Raw genomic sequence first — 14,818 nt, forward strand, 5'->3', positions numbered from 1 at the left:
TATTGATTTTGAGGGGGCTTCTCTGTGCCTCCTGGATTTTGATGCCTGTTTCCTTTCCCAAATTAGGGAAGTTCTCTTCTATAATTTGCTCCAATATACCTTCTGCCCCTCTCTCTATTTCTTCTTCTTCTGGGATCCCAATTATTCTAATATTGTTTCATCTTATGGTATCACTTATCTTTCGAATTCTGCCCTCACGATCCAGTAGTTGTTTACCTCTCTTTTTCTCAGCTTCTTTGTTTTCCATCATTTGGTCTTCTATATCACTAATTCTCTCTTATGCCTCATTTATCCTAGCAGTTAGAGCCTCCATTTTTTAAAAATATTTTTATTTATTCATTTGAGAGAGAGAGAGAGAATGAGAGAGAGAGAGCATGAGAGGGGAGAGGGTCAGAGGGAGAAGCAGACTCCCCGCTGAGCAGGGAGCCCAATGTGGGACTAAATCCCAGGACTCTGGGATCATGACCTAAGCCAAAGGCAGACACGTAACTGACTGAGCCACCCAGGCACCCCAGAGCCTCCATTTTTTATTGCACCTCATTAATAGCCTTTTTGATTTTGACTTGGTTAGATTTTAGTTCTTTTATTTCTCCAGAAAGTGTTTCTCTAACATCTTCCATGCTTTTTTTCAAGCCCAGCTTGTATCTTTAAAATCGTCATTCTGAACTCTAGTTCCGACATCTTACTAATGTACGTATTGATTAGGTCCCTGGCAGTCAGTACTACCTCTTGTTCTTTTTGTTGCGGTGATTTTTTCCATCTTGTCATTTTGTCCAGAGGAGAATAGATGAATGAGAGAACAAAATGCTAACAGGGTAACAACGTCCCCAGATAAATATACACTAAACAAATCAGAAAAGCCCTGAAACTGGGGGAAAAGAAAGGGAAAGAAAGAAAAAAGAAAAAGATAAAGATAAAAACACACACACAAACAAACAAACAAAACAGAATATGATCAAAAGGATCAGGTTGGTGCATAGATCAGTGCCACACACTAGATTTTGGGTCTGTTAGAAGAAAGTGCCTCCCAAAATTTTAAAGAAAGGAAAACTTAAATATGTACAAAAGTAAGGGTAAATATGATGAAGGGATGGATTTGACTGTAAAGATGAAAATTATAAAAGATTTTATAAAAGGAATTGATAAGAAGTTAGTTGAAAAAAGAAAGAAGAGGATTAAAAAAAAAAGGAGAGAATGTGATCAGGCAGGAGACTAAAACAAAGCCATACACTAGAGATTTAGGGTATATTTTGGTCTGTTAGAAGAAACTGTATTCCAAAGAGAGAACAACTTATATATATATATATATGTATACACCGAAAATAAGGTTAACTACTATGAAGGGATAGAATATGACTCTAAAAATGAAAAATAAAAAAGATTTTTTAAAAACAAGGATCGATAAGATGTTGGTTGAAAAAGGGAAAAAGAAAAATTCAAAAAAATTAAAAAGCAAAAGAAAATTTAAAAAATTAACTTTGAAAGACAAAAGAATCATGGGGAAAAAGCCATGAATTATGTGCTTTATTCCCCTAGTGCTGGCGCTCTGCTGTTGTCATTGATCAGTAAACTTGGTCTTGGCTGGCTGTTCTTGAAGATCTTCTGGGGGAGGGTTCTGTTGCCGTGGTTCTCAAATGTCTTTGCCAGAGGCGGACTTGCCCCACCCTTGCAGGGTCTGGGCTAAGTAATCTGCTTGGGTTTGCTCTCGGGAATTTTTTGTTCCCTGCACGCTTTCCGTACAGCTTTGGAGGACGAGAGTGAAAATGGCAGCCTCCCAGTCTCTGCCTTGGGGGAGCCAAGAACTCGGGGCCCCACTCCTCAGTGTGCCCCCAGATAAAAGCAGTCAGTCCCTCCCATCTCCCCAGTCTCCGGCCGCACTCCGTGCTCACTTGGCCTGTGACTGAGCATTTGTATCTCTGGCACAGGACCCGTTTGGAGTCTCTGAATCCAGCAGATCCCTGCAGTACGCTCCTGTACCTCTCCTCCCAGAGGAGGAAGGTGAGTCTCCCCGGATCTGCTGCTTGTTGGGTCCCTGCTGGAGGAGCAGTGGCCTGACTGTGCCGTGGATCATGGTTTATGGCAACCCCATCCCTGCAGTCAGCTTCCCCATTCCGATACCTGGGAGCTCTGCCGCACTCAGGCACCCCCAGTCTTTCTGTGTCCCCGAGGGTCCTGAGACCACACTGTCCCAGCGAGGGTTCCATCCCCCACTTAGCCACTGGAGCGACATCCCTCAATGGAGCCGAATTCTAAAAGTTCCAATTTTGTGCTCCGCGGCTCTATCACTTGCCAGAAGTGGCCAACGGAGGCCCCCTCCCCCGCCGTCTATCCTCCCGAATGTCGCCTCGGATTCACTTCTCCAGACGTCCTACCTTCCAGAAAGTGATTGCTTTTCTGTTCAGAGAGTTGCTGCTATTCTTTTCTTCGATCTCCTGTTGAGTTTGTAGGTGTTCAGAATGGTTTGATCCCTCTGTAGCTGAATTCCTGGGACCAGACGAAATTTAGGTCTCCTACTCCTCCGCCATCTTGCTCCGCCCCTGCAGTCTGAGAATTTTAAACTCTATCGTGACCTCCCAGGTCATTTAGGAGGTAACTTTCTCAATGTGGGAACATAACACATATTTTATTTAACAAGCTGAAGCTGATGTTTAACTTTTAAGTACTTAGACATTTTATGTGGGTATCAATTTGTACTTTTGCCCCAGATCCCACAGATTTTAGTAGCAGGACCACTCAGTTCTCTAGCCTCTGATACATTCTGCAAACTATCTTATGCTCTGTAATAAACCTCCTTCTGCCTAAAGTACCCAGAGTATCTTTTGTTCTCTAAAACCAAGAAATCGGCTGTTACAGTTCCTTAGATGTTTAGAAAGGGGTGGTATTTTCCTTTTGTTGTAGATAAATCCACATCAACTCCAAAAATATGGAACTCTTCCAGTATCAATCATGGTGTTGATTTGCTGTGAGTGACTCTTCCTGATCCCAAGGCTCTGTACTGTAGTAGCAAGAGTGCTGACGTTGAATGAGAGCCTAGGTTGGAGACCCAGGTCTAACACTTGGTGTGCACTTTGAACAAGCCATTTTTAACCTCCCTAAATCCTGGTTTCCCACCTGAGAATTGAATAAGATAATATGTGTACATATACTTCATTGAATGCAGATGTAGCATTGCCATTTTTAATGCTGAACCTAAAGAGAAGAGTTAATAATAGCTGACTCCTTAGGTATATTCCCTGCGGTATATTCTCTGATGCTTTTTCTTTTGTTTACTTCAAAAACCTCTGCTGCAATCACTCCCCTCTGGAAAACCAATTCCACCATCTTAACTTATAGCTCCATTAGGAAATATTTCTAGAAAGTCATTCAAATGTTTCCATTTTCCAATTCCATTTTGGTACTTCAAGTTCTAACTCCTTATGCTACAGGAAGTCATTTTCTTTCTTACTTGCTGTTTAAACTCTTCAAGCACTTGTCAAGTATTATTAAGTCATACTCACCCTACTCAGGGATTTAATCACACACTCCAGGCACTTCAAGACATATTCATTTTCTGGAGTATCCAATGACATGATCTGCAATAGCAGAGATAAGGATTCAAGCATTTAAGTTCCTCTTGGGTTTCTTGATTTTCTGAATCTTTTTTTTTTTTTTAGGATTTTATTTATTTATTTATTTGACAGAGAGAGACACAGCGAGAGAGGGAACACAAGCAGGGGGAGTGGGAGAGGGAGAAGCAGGCTTCCCGCTGAGCAGGGAGCACAACGCGGGGCTGGATCCCAGGACCATGGACCATGACCTGAGCTGAAGGCAGATGCTTAATGACTGAGCCACCCAGGTGCCCCTTGATTTTCTGAACTTAAGGAATCTTTCAGAGTTAGTTCTAGAGCAATGCAAGTTTCAAACAGCTTTCATAACATGATGTATTTTCTTTTCATTATGTTTTTCAGATTAAGAACCTACTACAACAGTAGCCTATGCTAACAGGAAGATAAGCCTTCTGTTTCTGGCTCAGAAACTTGGAAAAGGGAACATTTCAAAAGTCATTTTATTGGCATATTTCAATCAAATGCCTAAAAATCCATGATGAGATGAGCAAGGACTGCATTAGGTAATTTCTATTTTTAAAAGATTTTTCTAGTTTCCAATGGTCTCTACCAGATGGTCCTGTAAAGGTTCCCCCCCAAAAGTAACTGATGGATTAGAATTGCAGAACCATTGCGACATGGCATCAAACTGTTAAAACTACATAGAACCTTTGGGGAAAAAAATGCTTTAAATTTTGGAAACAATTGATACACCTGTAAGTGCTGTGGCTGGGAGCTTGGGCATGTTGGCTCCATTCCTTGTCTTTCTTGAGCTCAGCTCTCTCGTAGAGGGAGAGATGGAGCCCTTCAGTCCGTGTTTCCCAGGATCCCAGATCAGCTGTCTTCTGGCTGAGTTTTGACAAAGAAAGACACTGGCCAGAGATTGAGTGGGGTGGGAGAGAGAAGCCAGAGCATTTCTCCTCCTTCCTCCCCATCTAAGGCAGCTTCTCAGTGTTGCTTCTCCTTTATGGCTCCAGCTCCTTGGTTTCATTGCTTGACAAGTTTGTCTTGGTTTGCATCTAATAACTCCTTGGGCAGTAGTACTGCCACATGTTTCATCTTTCTAGCCTATAGATGGTAGTGGTTTCATGTTGTTTAACTCTGTTTAACTCTGTTACCTTATCATCCCCTCTGTTCGTTCTCAGAAATTCCATCACCTATGTGATAAATTCCCTGAATTAAATTCACTCTGTTGAAAAGTCTTAAGGTGGTTTCTGCTTTCTTTCTTACACTCTGATTGATAATATAATGCACTGACTTTTGAAACAATGCACATGACTGTTAGTGCACCAATAGGAACATTAAGGAACTGGGATACAATAAGTCACTTTATAGATTTTTCAGGACACTACATAAAATGAAGCATAAATTGTGGAAAAACTGCCCCAGCAAGAAGACTAAATTAGAGGCATCAGTGAATTTGGGGGACTTGATTGTCCTTTTTCTTTATTTTTTTTTTTCTCCAGGTAAAGTAGTATGTAGGTGAGCAGTGAAAGCAACAATAATCATTGACCTATTTACAATTCTGACTTTGGGCCAGTAGGTCTATTATCTGGTATAGTCTGCATTAAGATGTTCACTAGAACATCTCAAGGAAATATCTGAAAACATTACATCTGGCTTATTAACAAAACAAGTGCCAAATATGATATAAACCAAAATCACAAAAACATTTGCCTTCATTTTGATCTCATTCTTTTACTTATGCAATGAGTACCTATGATGTATCAGTCACTCTTCTACATTCTATAAATATATCCCTGAATAAGGAACAAAAAAATAATCTCTTACCTGTGTGGAGCTTATGGTCTGAAGTGGGTGGAGGTGGTTATTTAGACCAATAGTAACCAACAGGGTGAAAACCCTCATAGAAAAAACAACCAATCCACACTTAGATTTTTTTTCTCTAAGTTATTTCTGTCATGTTAAGTCCTAAAAGGAAAAAGGATATTGTCATCTTACTTTCTAAAATACAGTTGTAAAAAGGTGCTGGATTTGAAGTTTGGCAAGTTTTGATTTGAGTTCAAGTTCTTTACTTTTCTGATTATTTAAATTATCATGCTTATGAAACATCACTCATATAGGCTCCCTGAAGTAGTTTTAAAAGTAGAAAAATGTGTTGAGAATAGAGATAGTTAAGTTTGGAAAACTGAGATTTATGAAAAGCTCTCATTTTCATTTTATTTTTAATTTCCAGCAAATGACAATGATGTGTTTATGGATTGTTGTTGGTCTTCCAAATTTGGGGGATTTTAGGTCATTAATTTTCCAGATATATTTTTCTGCCCTATTCAATCTCTCTACTTCTGTGGCTCCAATTACACTTTATTTACACCAGTTTATAAGTTCCCACGGGTCACTAAGAATATATTCTTTCTTTTTTTTTTAATCTTTTTTCTCTCTGTTCTTCAGAGTAGATAACTTCTATTTTCCTATCTTCAAGTTCACTAGTTTTTTCTTTTTTCCAGTGTCCAGGCAGCTGTTAATACAATCCAATCAATTTTTAAATTTCAGACAGTATGTTTGTTAGTTCTAGAATTCCATTTGGTTCTCTTTTATAGTTTCCATTTTTCTGAGAAGATTTCCCATTGTACATTTCCTATATACATCTTTCTTTTTAAATTCTTAAATATATTTATAATAGCTAATTTAAAATCAGTGCTGCTAATTCTAACATCTGAGTCATCTGGGATTTGTTTCTTTTGGCTGCTTTATTTCATAATTATTGGTCATATTTATCTATTTCTTCATATATTCAGTAATTTTAAAAATTTTATGCAAGAATTTAAGATAAGATTACATTAGACATATACACGTATATGTATATATATGTATATATACGTTTAAGTTAAATCACACTACAGTGAATGTGATTATTCCATCTTCCTTTAAAAGCTACTAAGTTTTGTTCTGGCAGGCAATAAAATTCCTCCTTCTTTTAATTGTCTTATTGTCTTGCAAACTGCCTCATATTCCTTCAAATACATCTGACCAACTTCCTCTACCATAGAAACTATCACACCTATAGCCAAGAGAAAAGCGTCTTTACAAATGATCAGCAATTCAGAAGTCATGAGTATTAGAATTTGAGACCCATTTCATCCTTTTATTTCAAGGGTACTTCTATGTGGAGAACCCACTGTACAAATTTGCATATATATTATTCCATATTGCCTATAAAAAATATCTCCTATAAGAAAGTAACACAAAGTTACTTTTTTGAAGTATAAATAGTCTTTCCAAAATCAGTTTTAAAAAACATCCTAGTTTAAAAAACATCTTAGTTGAGAAAAAGGATCATAATTCCAGGGAAAGAGTACTATTATCTTCATGGAGCCTGGAATTAGAGGAACTAAGAACAATAATTTGGAGGTAAAAGAAACAAAACTACTTGGTAACCTCTGTTTGGATGAAATATGTATGAGGACTAAATCAGCCCATATTTGAACTGGTGTCTTTTTCCAGTTTGAGCTGAAGATGTAAAACCCACATATTCAATAGTATTTTTGTTTTGTTTTGTTTTAAAAGAAAACCATATTTGTTGTAAGATTTATTTTAAATACTTAAAAACATAAAGAAAAAATTTTAGTCTTTTCAGAGATAAATAACTGAACCTATTAAGGTATGCCCTTTAAGTTTTTTATGTGTGTGTGTGTGAAAATATGTATATATATATGTGTGTGTGTGTGTACTATATTACAAAGTTGGAATGATGCTCTCAACATGATGTACCTTATGTATGTCACTAAAAACATATCACGGACTTTTCCACATCATTAAATGGTCTTTGAAAAATGTGATTTTTGATAACATTTTATTGTATGGATAATTTACTTATCCATCCCCCTATTACTAGAGATTATGTTGTTTTCAATTTTTTATTCTCAAATAAATTAAATAATTGTTCCCATATATGATTATTTCCTTATAATACAGCACATCAAGCCAGTGTTATGTAGAGAGAAATGCTTGAAAGACAGAAATGGAGGGTGGTTTTAGCTAGCATTGTGTTCATAGCTGAATTGAAAAGAGGGTATGCCAAAGCAACAGCCTTTCATAAAATAGTTGCTCTGCATTTCCAACAATCATTGGAAAATGGGAGACTGAAGACTTGTAAAGTTACAGCAGAATTTCCTGTCGCATGTGCTGTGGAACATCAGTTGTGTGGGATTTTAATAAGTGTTACATTAGGGAAGTGCTCTGAGGTATAGAGACTTTGAGAAATACAGACTTAAAGGCAACTAAGATTTTTGCTGTTATGTTTTACTGCAGGACTTCCTAGAACCTTTAATGATCTTGTAAGCTTTTTAAAACACCAAACAGAAACTAAAATATGGAACAATTTCCCAAACTTATTTAGCCACATAATCTTTTGTGCACTAAGTATCTTGAGGGAAGAGTGTTCTGTGGAACACCAGATTGGGCAAAAGTACTTGAACAAAATTGAGGAAAAGTAAATTATAGTCAAGGCCAGTGGAAAAACCACATCAGATTAAGTTAGATTAGGTTAAATTGTTTTATGGCAAGCACTGCATGTCTTGAAATCTTGCTTTCAATTTTAATTCCTTATCTCTTTAAAAATGCCACATGAGCTATGCTCTTCTTTTGTTAGTACATAGCTCTACACAAAAGTAGTATCTGGTGGACTATGAATTTTATCTCACCATGACATGCTTTTGTGGAGGCCATAGCATATAGTGACAAAGTCCCAACCTAGGAGTTAAAACAGAGTGGTGGGCTGTGCCACTAGCTAACTTGTGACCTTAGAAAATTAACTCAGGCTCCATGAACTTTGCTTGGCATGGTCTAGGTATACAATAAGTGGTTGGTTCAATGAATGATTTGAACCAGATGTTCAGAAACTTTTCAGTCATTCTCACCTGGTGTCATTCATGGACTTCAGGAAGATCTAATCAGCTTCTCTGTAATTGGTCTTATAAATCTTAAGCTCTGTTGGTAATCTTTTTCTCAGTTTAAGATCCACAGCATTTTTAATAATGATGCTATACTGTAAAGACATAAAAGAAGACAGTCATTCCACTTCCCAACAATAATTAAAAATTAAATATATTTCTGTCCTGCCTTTTACCTAGACAGTTATTTGTTGTCAGGGATCAGGGACCTTGCTCAGCTACATTTTCTGCATTACCTTTGTAGTTCCAGGTTGGCCTATGGTTGATTTGTCTCACAACAGAAATGTTTAACCTGGGGTTAGTAAGCTTCAGGGAGCCCTTGAACCTGATGAAATTGTGTATAAACATTTTCTGTTTATGTAAGAACATTTGTCGTTCTGGAGACACACCCCATGGCTTTCAATAGATTTTCAAATGGCATTTTCAATCCCTCAAAAAAGTTAAAACTTACTGCTTATAGGTTTCTTAAGGTTTTTGAAGAGGTACATGAAGAACAAAACAAGGCACAAATTAATGCTTGAGTTCAAAATACTGGTCTAAGTTACTGCTACAGTAATTTACCCAACATTGGAATGTGTGGGAGTAGAAACCTCAGGGTACAGAAATCAGTGTGATTGCAAAAAGGAAAAAAAAAAAAAACTTTTTACAGGCATTTTCTCTTCCTCTTAGATTCCCAAGGCCCCAGCTGCTGTATGGGGGGAAAAAAAAAAACTATAGGAAAAATGTCTTAATGATATGTTATAAGAACAGCTATTAACCAGATAGAAGTGCCATTATCACAATAAATGAGATAATATTTACCCATTTATTTATTTATTTATTTATTTTAATTTATTTGAGAGAGAGAGAGAGAGCACAGGAGGGGGGAGTGTCAGAGGGAGAAGCAGACTCCCCACTAAGCAGGGAACCCGATGTGGGACTCGATCCCGGGACTCCAGGATCATGACCCGAGCCGAAGGCAGTCGCTTAACCAACTGAGCCACCCAGGTGCCCAATATTTACCCATTTATTAGCTATGTTCCTAGAGACCTTAAAAAGAAACATTTCTATAGGATGGTCCAGTGTCATCAGAGTGTCTATGAAATAATCCACAATGATTGGAACTTTATGGAAAGGATTCCTTGGAAAGCCTGCCTGTAGGATAATTTGGCTATCTTTAACCTAATTCTGATTAATTTTGTCATATATTATCTTCTGCATGTTCTTGAGCTCCAGGTCCCAATTTATTAACCCCTATTCTAGATTAAAATCACACACATATCTCCATACTCCTCTGAACATCATTATGTGCCAGTGTAGATGATGACAGTGATAGCTGATATTGGTCTAGTACTTAGTATGGGCCTCATAGAAAGCCTCTGAGGTAGTGACTTTTTTTTTTTTTTTGAGGTAGTGACTATTATTAAGGAGTTTACAGACAAGGAAACTAAACTATGGAACGGTTATGCAATTTATCCTGGATCACAGAGCTAACAAATGCCCAAACCAGAACTCAAGCCCAGACAGTCTTATTCCAGAGTTTATTATGCTACTTGGCCTCTAAGATATAACTCAGGAATTTGCTCATATACTCTTCATTTCTCCTCATCCCAACTGTTTCCACATTTATTCTCCTCAGCTTTCCCACCCAGAATGCCCCCAAAGTTCCTTCTAGATTCAAATTCCAGAAACTGCTAGCATCTTGCCCTCGCTTAAAGGGAGTGGTCATCTCAATTTGTGATCTAGGATGACCTTTTAGGGACCTCGACTGTCATACTTGTTGTTGGTCAACTGTGTCTGAATTCAGTTGTTTGCAACAAGAAAGGAAGCTAAAGCATTTATGTTGCAATGGCCTTATCAAAGTTGGAGTTAAACTCTGAGCAGTCATATCTTAAATATTATATGTAGAGGTTTTACAGATCAAATGTAGAAGATTGAGTGTACTGGGTTGGCCATGAATAGACCCTACATTGTGTATGGCTATTTTCCAAACTTTGGCCATGATTTTTTTCAGTCCTGTGCTGTCTATACAGTATTTGTTTAATATTTTGATTTAAATATGTTCATGTTTTAAATGACTACATTTATAAATGAAAGCTTATTTCATCACAATAAATTGAAAACTAGTACCATCTAACCTAAATAGAGGGCAATTTACAAAGCAAACACAAAAATCATGTTAAATTCCACCTAGATTTTATGGCCTTCTAAGTCTCATTATTGAAGTTTCTTTTTCTATGTTAAAAGGGGAAATTATGTAGTATTAGAGAAAAACTAGTACTAAACTAGTATTTCTCTTTGATCTAATCAGAAGAGTTAAAGGGAAATAAAGAGAATAACTTTTCTTAGTATATGATTTATTTTTATTTAATCCCCTGTCTGCACATTACCTAAAATTCATATTGAGCAATACTGGCTCAGTAGAAATAAAATGCATATCGTAGAAAATTTTAAATTTTCTACTAACCATGTTAAATAAAGAAAAAGAAACAAGGAGAACTTAATTTTAATATTTTATTTAAACCTAAATACCTAAAATATTATTTCAATGTATGTAATCAATATAAACCTTATTTATGAGATATACTTGAGGAACTCCAGGTAATTGTCATCAGATTCAAGGTGCCGGTAGTAGTGAGAGATGACAATGGAGAAGTAGTAATTAAGGTATTGATTTAGAAAGGTCTTGAATGACATTGAAGGATTTAGACTTTGTCCTGAAATCAGGAGCACTGGACACTATGAATTGGGGGAGGGAGATGCATAAAAATATTTATATTTGATGAGTATCTTTCTGGCTGAAGAGCATAAAAGGAATAACAGAAAGCCAAGGAGATCAGTTAGGAAGCTGCTTCAGTAATCTAGACTTGAGAGAAGGAAATGCATTGGAGAGACATTTGGGAGGGAGGATCCATGGATTGAATTGACTTGTTGCTTTTGGTGAGGGAAAGGGAAGAGGCAGAAAGAATGTTATTATTCCACGTTCTGGCTTAGTTAGCTATTAGACAATGGTGATATTCTCTAAAATAGGGACCAGAGGAAGGAGAACAACTCTGTTCACAACTTTATTGACCTGGAATCTTGCATATTTTATAGAAGTTCTGGAAACTACCAAAGCAGGCCTGCATAGGCTTTGGAAGGTTACATGCAAAGCAATTGGATGCTTGCCTTACGTGCGAGTTAAACATACCTATTTCAAATTCACTGATAAGGAAACAAATGAATCAATATATACAGTAATATGAAGCTTTACTTCATAGCTTAAAATTATAATTTCTTTTCCATAGAGACCTTGAATCATACTGAAAATACGATAAAAGATGTTACAGCAGTAACATCTCTGCACTATTCTTGGAGTTATCTTCATATGAGTGATTTGGCCTCTGTAAACTTTATGAATTACAAGGGAACAAAGTCTTCTTATTTGTTTTTTGTTTTATTGTTTTTAGTCTCTTTTAGCCAGCCAAGATGAGGATTGAAGTCTTCATCAAAGCCAAGTAAGAGCTTCCCTCCGGGGTTCAGGAAGGAACAAGTGCAGGTTTGAAGAGCACTAGGAATTCATTCAGCTCTTTATCCCCAAATGTAGCACAGGTTGTCTTGTAGGGATTTCACTGGTGCTGCAGTTTACAATTCTCATTGCAAAGACAAAGATTACAAAAGGACATTAAATAAATGCGATAGCAATCACCAAAACAATTAATAGAAGAGCAGAGATAAAAAAAAACCAGTAGGATCAACAAAAGGAAAAACATAAATCAGACAAAACATGAGAGAGGACCAGTGAGTTCTCGTCTCTAAATTTGGAAAAATGAAAAGGATTTTTAAAAAATCCTGATGAAATGAACTAAAAAAATAGGTTAGGGAATTACTTCTTCAGGAGGTCTACATGTAAAAGCCCCCAAAAGGATCCCCCCAGGCAGATATTCTCAGGTAGAAAGCTATAGTCAGCTGATTCTTCCTCCAGGCAAGTAATAATAATACCAATGAAAATAATTGATTCCCTAATTTAGGCATTTCATTAAACCAAAACCATAAATATGGCAGTCTCACATCCACTTGAAATCAGTCAATTTTTGTCAAAATAAAATGGCAACACACACCTCTGGGCGTCATTTATTTGTGGGGAGTTTTGCCAAATAAAAATCTATTGTTTGCTGTAATACAAACTTGTTGGCTATTTTTAAAACAGAGATTGGTAATGACTTCCTCTTGACAGCTGTTCACACTAATTTTTGCTCCTCCTAGTCCAGTGGAAATCTTGCAGTTGAAAAGACTTCAAATAAGTGACAGCTCTCAAGTGTTTTCAATTCTGTTCAATTCAGTGGTGAATGAAGCTGGTTAGGAGGGAAACTGCTTGTCTTTCCAAATTTAGTGTTCTGAAAACAGGTTGTTGTAGTTAGTGAGCATTACATGAGCCATCTAAATTTAGCAAACATTTTCACTCCCTTGCCCAAGCCCACCCACAATAGTGGATGGAACTTAGATTTCATCCACACTCATCTGGGTAATGTAAACCCCTTGGGTTCTATGAAGCCTGCTGAGCAAGAAAGCTGAATACAGAAATGGCAGCAAAATATGTAACTTTCAGACCTAAAGAGAGGTGGGCGGGGGGGCAACTAAGACTACATTGATTAATCCTAGTTGGCTTTTAAACTATTTCTCACCTTATCCACATCAGATCTCCTTTGTTTGCCTGAGGAGTATCTGGAAAAATGCCTAATTAGGGGAAGCTTGCTGTTTATCTGAGGAACTGGCCTTCAGCATTCATGGTGCCTCACCTCTGAGCTCAAGGTCAGTCCAGGATGTCATAGCTCCCCTCTATGTTGATGACTGTGAGTGCAGTTATGCTTAAAAGTTTGTAGGTATTTAAGGCGTAGTTTGGATTACTGAGGTTGAATAGAAGCTGCCTTGTACAGTATAGGACTGCTATAGGGGAAAGAAGAGAAAATTTGCTTCATACAACATTATGCATAGTGGGTTGTCAAGAAATTATGGTTGAATAAATAAATTGTGGCCATTTCTAAGCAAAAGGCCAAATCTATGATCCTGAATCAAATCTGCATAGCAATTTTTCTCAAACTTCACTGCTTAAGTACATTAAAGAATGTGAGGAGGAGGAGAAAAAAGAATGATCTAAGATTAAGCAAAACCACGTCTTTGTAGGAATTTCTTTGTAGTCGCATGTCCTATTTTAAAAGTTCATGCAAATTTTATACTCTATACCCTAGTATGTAAACATTTAGCTTATGGCTTCAGGTACCATCCTGCCAAATAGTTTGGATAACATGGCAATCTGTCTGTCATTCTCTCTGTCATGTTAACTAAAGAAAAGTTTAGAAAAAGACTTTGCAAATGACTTATATCTACCTTGAATTCTTATACCCAGTGTTTGTCTAAATTACATGTAAATTTTTTAAATTTTATTTTTGGAATTTCATTATCAATCAGTAGATGCATTTTGATGTTTTCAAATGATTAGAAAGATTTCATACCTTAATATATTGAGTTCTGTATTAGGGGAGAAAAGCATGTGATGAATAAACTAAAGTAACCTTGTATTAACCACTTGGTGTGTATCTGTCACTACTGTAGTATAGAATTAGGTATTACAAAAAAATTGCTAACTAATATTCTGACATATGTGCTATGAAGATAAATGATTTTAAAAAGCCCTCTTGAAATTTAGATACATTACTTTATAATAACACCTTCTGCAAATACAATGAGAATGTTATCTAGAAGTTTTCTTCAGAGAAATGAAAATAAAGTTTCATTTTTCCTTTCTTATAGTACCTGCTACAGATAAAAGAGAATGAAATTCCCTTACTCCTAATGCATTGAAAATAATCTACACTTAGACCATAAGTGCTGAGTTCTTTTTTTTTTTTAAGATTTATTTATTTATTTCATTTGAGAGAGATAGAGAGCAGTGGGAGAGGCAGAGGGGGAAAGGGAGAGAGCCTTTTTTTATTTTATTATTTTTTAAATTTTATTTATTTATTTATTTATTTTGATGTAGTGTTCCATGATTCATTGTTTGCATATAACACCCAGTGCTCCATTCAATACATGCCCTCTTTAATACCCATCCCTGGGCTAACCCATCCCCCCACACCCCTCCCCTCTAGAACCTTCAGTTTGTTTTTCAGAGTCCACAGTCTCTCATGGTTCATCTCCCCCTCCAATTTTCCCCCCCTTGTTTTTCCCTTCCTACTATCTTCTTTTTTTTTTTTTTTAACATATAATGTATTATTTGTTTCAGAGGTACAGGTCTGTAATTCATCAGTCTTACACAATTCACAGTGCTCAACATAGCACATACCCTCCCCAATGTCTATCACC

At 36.7% G+C, this 14,818-nt stretch overlaps 1 long non-coding RNA gene across 2 annotated transcripts; it reads right to left on the reverse strand.

The window, feature by feature from the left end:
• Positions 1-49: 49 nt before the first annotated feature.
• On the reverse strand, positions 50-8,590 carry LOC145719961 (uncharacterized). 2 transcript variants are annotated; one of them, XR_014142707.1, is made up of 3 exons: positions 8,465-8,590; positions 5,376-5,516; positions 50-3,572 (listed from the first exon to the last, which is right to left on the reverse strand). It is a non-coding gene; the product is annotated as an uncharacterized LOC145719961 (long non-coding RNA). The 2 variants fall into 2 exon arrangements; XR_014142708.1 differs by having other exon boundaries at positions 4,299-5,516.
• Positions 8,591-14,818: the final 6,228 nt, after the last annotated feature.

Source organism: Leptonychotes weddellii, unplaced genomic scaffold, assembly GCF_054177405.1.
Source record: "Leptonychotes weddellii isolate Sample4059 unplaced genomic scaffold, ASM5417740v2 HiC_scaffold_878, whole genome shotgun sequence".
Lineage (NCBI taxonomy): Eukaryota > Metazoa > Chordata > Mammalia > Carnivora > Phocidae > Leptonychotes > Leptonychotes weddellii.